Source organism: Arachis duranensis, chromosome 5 (genome assembly GCF_000817695.3).
Source record: "Arachis duranensis cultivar V14167 chromosome 5, aradu.V14167.gnm2.J7QH, whole genome shotgun sequence".
In the NCBI taxonomy this organism is placed as follows: Eukaryota; Viridiplantae; Streptophyta; class Magnoliopsida; order Fabales; family Fabaceae; genus Arachis; species Arachis duranensis.
The window spans coordinates 61,284,875-61,298,688 of NC_029776.3; the positions used below are offsets into that span (position 1 = coordinate 61,284,875).

Here is a 13,814-nt window from a genome sequence, read left to right on the forward strand (position 1 = left end):
ATTAATGCAAGTACTATTGTTTTTCCTTCAATTCACGCCTACTTCTTCTCCAAGATATACTCTTGTACTTAATTCTGTTAAGTCAGACTGAAGGGGTGATCCGTGACAATCACCCACTATCTTCAGTACTCGCTTAGCCAAGATATGCGTGCCTGACAACCACAAGCAGTCTACATGATGTTCAACATAGTCATTGGATGCCAGCTTGAGTATATTCTCTTGGGTTTCTGATTCATATGCTTGACTAGCATCTCCTGACAACAGAACATTCAAATCAGTGAGATTAGAACCTTCGTGGTATAGGCTAGAAACAATTGGCAGCATTTCTGAGATCCAGAAAGTCTAAACCTTGTCTGTGGTATTTCGAGTAGGATCTGGGAGGGGATGACTATGACGAGCTTCAAACTCGTGACTGTTGGGCGCAGTGACAGTACGCAAAAGGATCAATGGATCTTATTCCAACACAAGTGAGAACCGACAGACGATTAGCCATGCGGTGAGAATCGTAGCCCGACCATTTTCACTGAGAGGACGGATGGTAGCCATTGACAACGGTGATCCACCAACTTACAACTTGCCATGGAAAGGAGTGCTCATGATTGGATGGAAGTAATAGTGATGCAGAGGTTCAGAAGTAACAAAGCATCTCCAAATGCTTATCTAAAATTCCTACCAATGAATTACATAAGTATCTCTATTTTATTTTAAGTATTATTTATCTATTAATTATCAAAATCTCATAACCATTTGAATGCGCCTGACTGAGATTTACAAGATGACCATAGCTTGCTTCAAGCCGACAATCTCCGTGCGATCGACCCTTACTCACGTAAGGTATTACTTGGACGACACAGTGCACTTGCTGGTTAGTTGTGCGGAGTTGTGAAAAGTGTGATCACAATTTCGTGCACCAAGTTTTTAGCGCCGTTGCCAGGGATTGTTCGAGTTTGCACAACTGACGGTTCATCTTGTTGCTTAGATTGGGTAATTTTATTTTATATTTTAAGCTTTTTGTTTTTATTTTCAAAAAATACAAAAAAATTTAATTAAATCATAAAAACCAAAACCATTTTGTGTTTTCTATTTGAGTCTAGTGTGAAATTTTAAGTTTGGTGTCAATTGCATGTTTTTTAATTCTCTTAAGTTATCGAAAAAAAATTCATACATTGTGTTCTTCATTGATCTTCAAGTTGTTCTTGATGATTTTCCTTGTTCTGATCTTTAAATTCTCCTGTTTTATGTCTTTTCCTGTTTTTCATATGCATTTTCAAATCCATAGTGTCTAAACATTAAAAATTTCTATGTTTGGTGTCTTGCATGTCTTTCTTTTCTTAAAAATTTTCAAAAATATGTCCTTGATGTTCATCATGATCTTTAAAGTGTTCTTAGTGTTCATCTTGACATTCAAAGTGTCCTTGCATGCATTACTTGTTTTAATCTTGCATTTTTATGTTTTATTTTATTTTGTTGTTTTTCTCTCTTGATGTGCGGAAAACATGTCTGTCAATAAATCTCTCTTCGGCAAGTATACTGAATTGTCGTCAAGTAATAAATCACAAAAGAGTGAGGTCGAATCCCACAGAGATTAACGGATTAAGCAATCAATGGTTAATTGATTATCCTAGTTAGACGAATCATATTGGAGTGATAAGCAACAAGGAAATGTAAATGGCATAAAAGTAAAGAAAGCAATAAAGTGTAGAGAAGTAAAATGGCAAGAAAAGTAAATGTAAGAACTAAAAATAAAATGAACATTGGGATCAAGAGATATTGCAATCCTCCAGATCAAGTTCATTCTCATCTTCTTCCTCAATCAATGCATTCATTGATCTCCTTGGCAATCTTAAGTGACTGGATCCCAATTCCTTGGAATTCAATCTCTCAAATCTTGATCAATAGCAATTCCTTGGTCAATTGCTCATGAGAAGAGATGAAGTATGGTCACTGATTATACCACATGCATTCCCAAATCAAGTGTTGGTAGGATTATAGTCACATATCCATCCAAACCCAATTTGGTCCAGCGTGAGAAAGCATTTCTAGCATGATCTCTTCATTCCTCTTCTAAGGTTCAGAAGAGATCCAAGTATGAATAGCTTCTTTTCCAAGATAACTATCCAATTGGATGATGATCGAAAGCTCTCTAGTAAAATCAAGAGAAAAGATAGAAAAAGAAGAATGAAAACTAATATTGATCCATTGTATCACAATAGAGCTCTCTAACCCAATGGAAAGAGTTAGTTGATCATTGCTCTACCAAAATAGAAAAGAAAGAAAGTGCAGAAAAGTAAAGATGAAGATTAAAACTAATATTGAAACTTCCAAATTCGTAAATGAAAAGTACAAAGAAAAGAAAGAGAAGGAAAAGTGTGTGAGGGGAGGGAGTCCGAAGACCCCTCTTCAATCCCCCAATTCCAGAATCAGTCCCGTCCCCCCCCCCTTTCAAAGTAAAAACTAAGGCCTTTATATAGGCTTTCCTAAATTACAAAATGAAATTAAAAATAAATTACAATTAAATGAAAATTCCTATTCTAGATGCTTCTTGTGGCCTTGATTGGTTGACACTTGTGGGTTTGCTTCCTTGAGGTTGGGTGGTCCTTGAAAGAGAAGTGAATCAAGTTGAGGTCCAGGTGCTAAAGTTAGTGCTAAAGTTAGCCACACTAACGCTACAAGTGTGGCGTTAGTGCTAAAGTTATTGTGGCTAACGTTGCACTTGCTGCCCAGATGCCCACTATAGAGTATTATATATCGTTGGAAAGCTCTGAATGTTAGCTTTCTAACGCAACTAGAATCATCTCAATTGAATCTCTATAACTCAAGTTATGCTCATTTGAAGTGGACATGGTCGCTGGCATAGTCGCTAGTGTTAATGGAAAACGTGAGTCCCGATAACGCTAGCGACCAAGGGCTTAATATTTCCAAGTTCTGGAGCTCAAAATCAATGTCCACCCCATACTATTATATATTTTTAGAAAGCTCTAGATGTCTACTTTCCAACCCCATTGGAAGCGCATCATTTGGATATCTACAACTCGAGTTACACTTTTTGGAAGGTGAAGAGGTCAGTTGGCCTTACTACAGGTTGATACCATGTTCATCTTTGCACTTTCGGCACAGGTTTTCTCCCTCAAATTTAGAGTCAATCATGTAGTACCATATATGCTTGGAAAGCTCTATAATCCTACTTTCCAATGCCACTGGAATCACCTCATTTGGAGCTTTGTGGCTCAGGTTATGCGTGTTTGAAGAAGGCATGGTCAGGCTGCCAGGTGGGACATTTGCCTACGTTAACTTCCACGTTAACTTAACATGGAAGTAAACATGGGTCTTTTTTTGCCTCGCCACGTTAGTGGCACTCACTTTTTTCACTAACGTTGGCATCTCCCTTTCCTTCCACTTTAACTACCACGTTAACTTAGTTAACGTGGCTGTTAACGTGGGTCTTTTTGCTTCGCCAATGTTAGTGGCACTCACTTTTTCTTCTAACGTTGGCATATACCCCTTTCCTTCCATGTTAACTTCCACGTTAATGTAGTTAACGTGGAAGCTAACGTAGGTCTTCTTTGCTTCGCAAACATTAGTGGCGTTCACCTTTTCCACTAACGTTCCATGCTCTCCTTCTTCAAAGTTAATGCCACTAACTTTTCTCACTAACGCTGGGGCTTTCCTTCCTTCCACGTTAGTGCCCACGTTAGTGTAACTAATGTAGCCACTAACGTGGCTCTTCTCTTCTTCTTTTGGCCTGATATCAATCAAACAAAGTGTATCAAAGTCTTGCTCTTAATCATGGGATCATGCATCATCCAATTTATCATTCAATTTATGCATAATTCTCATGAAATCATTCAAAATTCACAATGTTTGCTTGAATCATGGTATGATTGCATTTTCAACCAAATACTTGCTTATTTCCTAAGAAAATGCATGAAACCAACCTAAAGCATACAAAAAATGGATAGTAAAACTAGCCAAGATGCCCTGGCATCACAACACCAAACTTAAAGCTTGCTTGTCCCCAAGCAAGAAAAGAACTATGCACAAAGAATTCTCTTTAATTGGAATGTATTGAAGAATTGCTTATGATGCCTTAGTGGGTGAAGTGACTAAGTGGCAGTGGGGTGAACTCTAATTTGTATGCTTATGCAAGGATTCCAGTTCTCATTAGTCCTTACATTTTGGAAGTCTTAGATCTTAGGACTTTCATTCAAATGATATTATGGAAATCTCTTTATAGATTGTCACCTTGAAGCAGCACTTATTTTCTAGCATTTTTCTTTCCTTGTGGAATTTGGCCTCGACTCTAGGTGTCATTTATCAAAGCGGCTTTTTAAGATAAGCTTTCAATCAATATTTCCAAACCAGTTGGTCTAAGGTATTAGGTGTTGAAACACCCCTTAGGATTTACTTGCTCAAGCCTCTCTCTTTGATACAAATCCACCACAAGCATTTAACTAGGACAATAACTCTTTGAGTTCTTGTTTCTTTCTTTTTCTTCCTAGAAATTGATGCTCAGAGCCTTGGGCTTGTTCTTTGTCTTTCTTTTTCTTTTGTTTTCTTTTGTTACTGCTTCTTGGATCAATAGATGTTTGAGAAATTCCATAATACTTCTCTAAACTTCATTTCCTGTCTATGAGCTCCCATGCAAGTTTTCACAAACATGCAACCTCAATACACAATCATACAATCAAAACCTCTACTCCTCTTAATCTTTTGCTTGCCCCATGATTTATAAAATTCTTCAACATTTTCCTTTCAAAAGAATGATTTCTTTGTTGCATTCTTAAAGATATTGGGTACAAGTAAAACTCAAGATGATAATCATGATATCATAGCAACATGTTACAAATCAAATATCAAATTATGCTTATTCACAAGGAGTAATCACACATGCATACAAAGAAAATAGAAGACAATCATGCATTTTAAAGTGTTGGAAATAATTAAGAGGAGAAATGAACTTTACCACCTTATAGTTTATCTTCATTGTTGTTTCCCTTTTCCTCCTATTCTTTTCCTTCCCCCACCAAACTTAGAATGCTTGCTTATACTCAAGCAACAATTAAAACAGTGGTGATGGAGTCTATGATGGATCATGAATGTCTTAGAATGAAGTGTGAGTATGCATTTGTTTTAGCAAGCCAGATTAAGGATACAATAAAGGCACAAGAGATACAAACAAAGACATTTTGATTGCATTAATAAGTGGTGTGCTTGGTACCTTGCATGAAAAATAAGTGGCAACACCAAACTTAGTGTGACACTTTCAATTTAGAATGTTGCAAGTACCTAGTGAAGATTGAGAATGAAATTGTTGCATGGCAACACCAAACTTAGAATGCAATCATATGCCAAATTATTGAAAGTAAACTAAGCTAGGAAAGAAAATGTTACCTACGGTTGGGTTGCCTCCCAACAAGCGCTCTTTTAATGTCATTAGCTTGACATGTTGTTCATAACTTTCTTTCTCTTCTTCCAGTTTGTTAAGAGGAATGACCTCAAGATGAAAGAGGAGCCAGTTAATGCCCCTTGCTTCGAGTGCCTCTCCCCGGCAAGCTTTCTTTTGTTGTTAGCTTGAGGAAACTTGCTTGTTGGGGTAGTGGTGGGATGGCTTTTGGTTGACCTTTTCTTCTTCATGGATATTGTCCTTCTTTTCTTGGTTACCATCCTCTTTTTGGTGCTTTTGTTGATTGCCTTCACCACCTTGATTTCAGGACTTGGGTGTTGTTTGATGGTTGGAGCATCCTATTCATCAAGAGCTTCTTGACTTGGTGGTTCAATGAACTCACCCTTTATGCAACTCTCTGTTTCATTGGAGTGTGGGCTCCCTTGATTGACTTCATCCCTTGTTCTTGACCGTTGAATGCACTCCTCTATTTCTGAAGGGAGTGAAGTGGTATCTCTTTGTGATTTCAACTCTTCAATAAATTGTTCTTCAGAATAGAGTTGTGCATTCTGTCTCAATTTTTCTTCATGGTCCCTTTCTGCTATTTTCTTCTCTTCGATTGTCTTCATTATTTTTTCAAAGCGGAGTTCTATCCTAGTGAGTATATCTTCTTCTCTACTTCTTTTGAGTTCTTCAAGGATGAGTTCCATCCTAGCAAGTCTATCTAAAGGAGGTTGGGTAGGTTGTAATGGTTGGTTGTTTTGTGGTTGTGTGTTCTGAAATTGGTATGAGTCTTGTGGGTAGTGGATTGAGTTTTGTGGATGATGAAATGAATTGTATGGATTTTGGATAGACCTTTGTGCTGAGGCTTACTCAAATGATGAAGAATTTAGGCGTGTAAAACTTGGAGGTGAGGTTGTATAATTGAGAGGTGATGGCTCTTGATGAATGGGGTATGAATGAGTGAAATCTCTTTGATTTTGATCTTTCCAGCCACAAATTGAGTAGTGATCAATTTCACCAAAATATGGACCATTTTGTGGCCCTGGGAAGCACCCCATTTCATGTTCTTGATATTCCCAACCACCATTATCATAATAACATGAATTATTTTGTGGTAGTGAGAAGTATCCCATGTAACTTGATTGACCAAAAGATGATCTATACTCCATTTTTCTTCAAAATACTCTGTACCAAACAACAATCACCAAGATAAAAGAGATTTGGATTTCCCCTTGTCACAGATGAGGAAATTCCCAGTGAGGCAATATCACAAACAGTTAATTAGCAAAAGAAAATAAAGAAACAAAAGAAAACAAAGACAAAAGAAAAGTGTCTAATCTAGTAAATCAATCAACCAGCAGTTTGTTAATCACAATTAATCCCAGCAACGGCGCCATAAACTTGATGCACGGAAAACATGTCTCTCAACAAATCTTCCTTCGGCAAGTATACCGAACTGTCGTCAAGTAATAACTTACAAAAGAGTGAGGTCGAATCCCACAGAGATTAACGGATTAAGCAATCAATGGTTAATTGATTATCCTAGTTAGACGAACCATATTGGAGTGATAAGCAACAAGGAAATGTAAATGGCATAAAAGTAAAGAAAACAATAAAGTGCAGAGAAGTAAAATGGCAAGAAAAGTAAATGTAAGAACTAAAAATAAAATGAACATTGGGATCAAGAGATATTGCAATCCTCCAGATCAAGTTCATTCTCATCTTCTTCCTCAATTAATGCATTCATTGATCTCCTTGGCAATCTTAAGTGATTGGATCCCAATTCCTTGGAATTCAATCTCTCAAATCTTGATCAATAGCCAATTCCTTGGTCAATTGCTCATGAGAAGAGATGAAGTATGGTCACTGATTATACCACATGCATTTCCAAATCAAGTGTTGGTAGGATTATAGTCACATATCCATCCAAACCCAATTTGGTCCAGCATGAGAAAGCATTTCTAGCATGATCTCTTCATTCCTCTTCCAAGGATCAGAAGAGATCCAAGTATGAATAGCTTCTTTTCCAAGATAACTACCTAATTGGATGAAGATCAAAAGCTCTCTAGTAAAATCAAGAGAAAAGATAGAAGAAGAAGTATGAAAACTAATATTGATCCATTGTATCACAATAGAGCTCTCTAACCCAATGGAAAGAGTTAGTTGATCATTGCTCTACCAAAATAGAAAAGAAAGAAAGTGCATAAAAGTAAAGATGAAGATTAAAACTAAAATGACAACTTCAAAATTCATAAATGAAAAGTACAAAGAAAAGAAAGAGAAGGAAAAGTGTGTGAGGGGAGGGAGTCCGAAGACCCCTCTTCAATCCCCCAATTCCAAAATCAGTCCCATCCCCCCCTTTTCAAAGTAAAAACTAAGGCCTTTAAATAGGCTCTTCTAAATTACAAAATGAAATTAAAAGCAAATTACAATTAAATGAAAATTCCTATTTTAGATGCTTCTTGTGGCCTTGATTGGTTGACACTTGTGGGCTTGCTTGGTTGACACTTGTGGGCTTGCTTCCTTGAGGTTGGGTGGTCCTTGAAAGAGAAGTGAATCAAGTTGAGGTCCAAGTGCTAAAGTTAGCCACACTAACGCTACAAGTGTGGCGTTAGTGCTAAAGTTATTGTGGCTAACGTTGCACTTGCTGCCCAGTTGGTGTTTTGGGGGCTTAAAAGATGCCTCTTGTTTGTGCTCCAATTTCATGCCCACTATATAGTATTATATATCGTTGGAAATCTCTGAATGTCAGCTTTCTAACGCAACTGGAATCACTTCAATTAGATCTCTATAACTAAAGTTATGCTCATTTGAAGTGGACATGGTCACTGGCATAGTCGCTAGTGTTAATGGAAAACGTGAGTCCCGATAACCCTAGCGACCAAGGGCTTAATATTTCCAGGTTCTGGAGCTCAAAATCAATGTCCACTCCATACTATTATATATTGTTAGAAAGCTCTAGATGTGTACTTTCCAACACCTTTGAAAGCGCATCATTTGGAGCTCTACAACTCGAGTTACACTTTTTGGAAGGTGAAGAGGTCAGTTGGCCTTACTACAGGTTGATACCATGTTCATCTTTGCACTTTCGGGGCAGGTTTTCTCCCTCAAATTTAGTGTCAATCATGTAGTGCCATATATTCTTGGAACGCTCTAGAATCTTACTTTCCAATGCCACTGGAATCACCTCATTTGGAGCTTTGTGGCTCAAGTTATGCGTGTTTGAAGAAGGCATGGTCAGGCTGCCAGGTGGGACTTTTGCCTACGTTAACTTCCATGTTAACTTAGTTAATGTGGAAGTTAACGTGGGTCTTTTTTTGCCTCGCCAACGTTAGTAGCACTCACTTTTTCCACTAACGTTGGCATCTCCCTTTCCTTCCACGTTAACTACCACGTTAACTTAGTTAACATGGATGTTAACGTGGGTCTTTTTGCTTCGCCAACGTTAGTGGCACTCACTTTTTCCACTAACGTTGGCATATACCCCTTTCCTTCCACGTTAACTTCCACGTTAATGTAGTTAATGTGGAAGCTAACATAGGCCTTCTTTGCTTCGCAAACGTTAGTGGCATTCCCCTTTTCCACTAACGTTCCATGCTCTCCTTCTTCAAAGTTAATGCCACTAACTTTTCTCACTAACGTTGGGGCTTTCCTTCCTTCCACGTTAGTGCCCACATTAGTGTAACTAACGTAGCCACTAACGTGGCTCTTCTCTTCTTCTTTTGGCCTGAAATCAATCAAGCAAAGTGCATCAAAGTCTTGCTCTTAATCATGGGATCATGCATCATCCATTTATCATTCAATTTATGCATAATTCTCATGAAATCATTCAAAATTCACAATGTTTTCTTGAATCATGGTATGATTGCATTTTCAACCAAATACTTGCTTATTTCCTAAGAAAATGCATGAAACCAACCTAAAGCATACAAAAAATGGTTAGTAAAACTAGCCAAGATTCCCTGGCATCACCTCTTTTCATTAAAAATTCAAAAATAAAAAATATCTCTTTTCAAGTATATAATACAGTGAAATGAAGATTCAGAACATACAGCAGAGGAATCACAAAGAAAAAGCTGGGTGTTTAGAAAAATGCCCAGTAAGGAGGGAATTCTGGCGTTAAACGCTAGCCAGGGTATCTGGCTGGCCATTAAACACTCAAAGAGGTAGCATTCTGGGCGTTAAACGCCAGGATGACACAGGGGAGGTAATTTTGTTTCAAATTCAATTTTTTTTGGTCAAATTTTCAAGTTTTAAATCATAATTTTAAAATCTTATCTTTCCACATTTTCAAAAATCCTTGCTAACAATTAATGTTTTGATTTAAAAATTTCAAGTTTGTTACTTTCTTGTTAAGAAAGGTTCAATCTTTGAATTCTAGAATCATATCTTTTAATTTCTTGTTAGTCAAGTCATCAATTTTTAAAAAAAAAATCAAATCTTTTTCAATCATATCTTTTCAATCATATCTTTTTAAAAGCAAATCTTTTTCAATCAAATCTTTTTCAACATTGCTAAAGATGCAAGGAAGATGCTTGGTGACTATACTGCACCAACTTTCAACCTCTATGGAAAAAGCATCTCAATTCCTACCATTGGAGCAAACAACTTTGAGCTTAAGCCTCAATTAGTTTCTCTAATGCAGCAGAATTGCAAGTTTCATGGACTTCTATTGGAAGATCCTCATCAGTTCTTAGCTAAATTCTTGCAAATCTGTGATACTATTAAGACCAATGGGGTTGATCTCGAGGTCTACAGACTTATGCTTTTCCCTTTTGCTGTGAGAGACAGAGCTAGAACATGGTTAGACTCACAACCTAGAGAAAGCCTGAACTCATGGGACAAGCTGGTCAATGCTTTCTTGACCAAGTTCTTTCCACCTCAAAAGATGAGCAAGCTTAGAGTGAAAGTCCAAACCTTCAAACAGAAGGATGGTGAATCCCTCTATGAAGCTTGGGAAAGATACAAGCAATTAACCAAAAGTTGTCCTTTTGACATGCTTCCAAAATGGAGCATCGTATGCATATTCTATGATGGTCTGTCTGAAATGTCTGAAAATCCTGCAGAAGCCCAGGAACTCATTGAGAGAGTTACAAATAACCAATTCATGTACACTTATGAAAGAAATCCTGTGAATAATGGGATGACTCAGAAGAAATGAGTTCTTGAGATTGATACTCTGAATGCCATATTGGCTCAGAACAAAATATTGACTCAGCAAGTCAATATGATTTCTCAGAATCTGTCTGGATTGCAATCTGCATCCGACAATGCTAAAGAAGCCCCCTCTGAAGGAGAAGCTTATGACCCTGAGAATCCTGCAATGGAAGAGGTGAATTACATGGTAGAATCCTATGGAAACACTTATAATCCTTCATGGAGGAATCATCCAAATTTCTCATGGAAGGATCAACAGAAGCCTCAACAAGGCTTCAACAACAATAATGGTGGGAGAAATAAGTTTGGCAATAGCAAACCTTTTCCATCATCTTATCAGCAACAGACAAAGATTTCTATGCAGAGCCTCTTTGGCTTAGAAAACATAGTCTCTGATCTATCTAAGACCACTCTCAGTTTCATAAATGAAACAAGGTCCTCCATCAGAAATTTGGAGGCACAAGTGGGTTAGCTGAGTAAAAGAGTTATTGAAACTCCTCCTAATACTCTTCCAAGCAATACAGAAGAGAATCACAAAAGAGAGTGCAAGGCCATAACCATATCCAAAGTGGCCGATCCTAGAGAGAGTGAAAAAGCATAGATTTCCAATGAGGAAAACCATGCTGGACGTCCACTGACCAATAAGGCGTTCCCTAATGAGGAACCAAAGGAATCTTAGGCTCATATAGAGACCATAGAGATTCCACTTAACTTAGTATTGCCATTCATGAGCTCTGCTCAGTATTCTTCCTCTGAAGAGGATGAAGATATTACTAAAGAGCAAATTGCTCAGTATCTAGGAGCAATCATGAAGCTGAATGCCAAGTTATTTAGTAATGAGACTTGGAAGGATGAACTTCCATTGCTCATCAATGAACTGAATACCTGGATTCAGCAGACATTACCTCAGAAGAAACCGGATCCCGAAAAGTTCTTAATACCTTGCACCATAGGCACCATGACCTTTGAAAAGGCTCTGTGTGACCTGGGGTCAGGTATCAACCTCATGCCACTCTTTGTAATGGAGAAACTAGGGATTTTTAAGGTACAAGTTGCAAGAATCTCACTAGAGAGGGCAGACAAATCAATGAAACAGGCTTATGGACTTGTAGAGGATGTCTTAGTGAAGGTTGAAGGCCTTTGCGTCCCTGTTTACTTTATAACCCTTGACACTGGGAAGGATGAGGATATATCCATCATCCTTGGAAGACCCTTCCTAGCCACAGCAAGTGCTGTGATTGATGTGGACAGAGGAGAGTTAGTCCTTCAATTGAATGAGGACTACCTTGTGTACAAAACTCAAGGATCTTCTTCTGTAAACATGGAGAAGAAGCATGAAAAGCTTCTCTCAATACAGAGTCAGACAGAGCCCCCACACTCAACTTTTAAGTTTGGTGTTGGGAGGCCATAACCATGCTCTGAGCACCTGTGAAGCTCTGTAAGAGCTTCATGTCAAGCTATTGACATTAAAGAAGCGCTTATTGGGAGGCAACCCAATTTTATTTATCTATATTAATTACTCTTTTATTTTATTTTCCGTTGTTATTATATGTCTTCTTTAGGTTGATGATCATGTGGAGTCACGAAAACAGCTGCAAAATTAAAGCACGAATCAAAAATAGCAAAAAAATTAGCACACCCTGAAGGGCGAGCATACTGGCATTTAAGCGCCAGTTAAACGCCAGAAATGGCACACAGACTGGCGTTTAATGCCAGAAAAGGGTGTCTGGTGCCTGGTGTCTGGCTGGCGTTAAAAGCTAGTAAGGGTAGCAGAATGGGCGTTTAACGCCTAGTCTGGCAGCATTCTGGGCGTTAAACGCCAGAACTGGCAGCCAGACTAGCGTTTAACGCCAAAGAGGGGCATCAGCCTGGCATTTAATGCTAGAAATGCCACACATAGGGTGTTTAAATGCCAGAAAGATGCAGGGATGAGAAATCCTTGACACCTCAGGATCTGTGGACCCTACAGGATCCTTACCTACCCCAACTCACTCTCACTTCTCTTCACACCTTTCCATATTCTATTCACCACTCACATCCATTCACTATTTCCCATTATACAACTCCTCTACCCCCACTGGTACACAAAACATGATACACAACTTTGTGCAGCTGACCAGCAAGTGCACTGGGTTGTCCAAGTAATACCATACGTGAGTAAGGGTCGATTCCACGGAGATTGTCGGCTTGAAGCAAGCTATGAAAACATTTTAAATCTCAGTCAGGCGGATTCAAATGGTTATGGGGTTTTGATAATTAAAAGAATGAAATAGAACATAAAATAGAATAGAAATACTTATGCAATTCATTGGTGGGAATTTCAGATAAGCGTATGAAGACGCTTTGTTCCCTCTGAGCCTCTTTGTTCCTATTGCCTTCATCCAATCATTCATACTCTTTTTCATGGCAAGCTGTATGTAGGTGGATCACCGTTGTCAATGGCTACCATCCATACTCTCAGTGAAAAGGGTCCTCTACGGTTTCCCGCATGGCTAATCATCTGTCGGTTCTCGATCATGTGGGAATAAGATCCATTAATCCTTTTGCACACTGTCACTGCGCCCAACACTCGCGAGTTTGAAGCTCGTCATAGTCATCCCATCCCAGATCCTACTTGGAATACCACAAACAAGGTTTAGACTTTCTGGACCTCAAGAATGCTGCCCATGTGATTCTAGCTTATACCACGAAGACTCTGATTGCATGGAATGGAAGCTCTATTGTCAGGAGAGGCACCCGTGCATCGTGAACCAGGTGGCCAAGAGATACACACTCAAGCTCTCGCAGATAGAACGGAAGTGGTTTTCAGGAACGCGTTCATAAGGGAAGGATGATGATGAGTGTCATGGATCATCACATCCACCTGGTTGAAGTACGAGTAAATATCTTAGAACAAGAATAAGCTTGAATTGAATAGAAAACAGTAGTAATTGCATTGATTCATGAGGAACAGCAGAGCTCCACACCTTAATATATGGTGTGTAGAAACTCCATCGTTAAAAATACATAAGAACAAGGTCTAGGCGTGGCCGAATGGCCAGCCTCCCGAAAGTGATCAAAAGAACAAAAGATGATCCAAAAATGAAAATACAATAGTAAAAGGTCCTATTTATAGAGAACTAATAACCTAGGGTTTATAGAATTAAGTAAATGATGCAGAAATCCACTTCCGGGGACCACTTGGTGTGTGCTTAGACTGAGCATTGAAGCTTTCACGTGCATAGGCTTCTCTTGGGGTTAAACGACAGCTTTGGTGCCAGTTTGGGTGTTT

At 38.5% G+C, this 13,814-nt stretch overlaps 1 non-coding gene across 1 annotated transcript; it reads right to left on the reverse strand.

Annotated features, from left to right (window-relative positions):
* Positions 1 to 10,280: 10,280 nt before the first annotated feature.
* Positions 10,281 to 10,388, reverse strand: LOC127748201 (small nucleolar RNA R71). Its single transcript, XR_008010143.1, has one exon. It is a non-coding gene; the product is annotated as a small nucleolar RNA R71 (small nucleolar RNA).
* Positions 10,389 to 13,814: the final 3,426 nt, after the last annotated feature.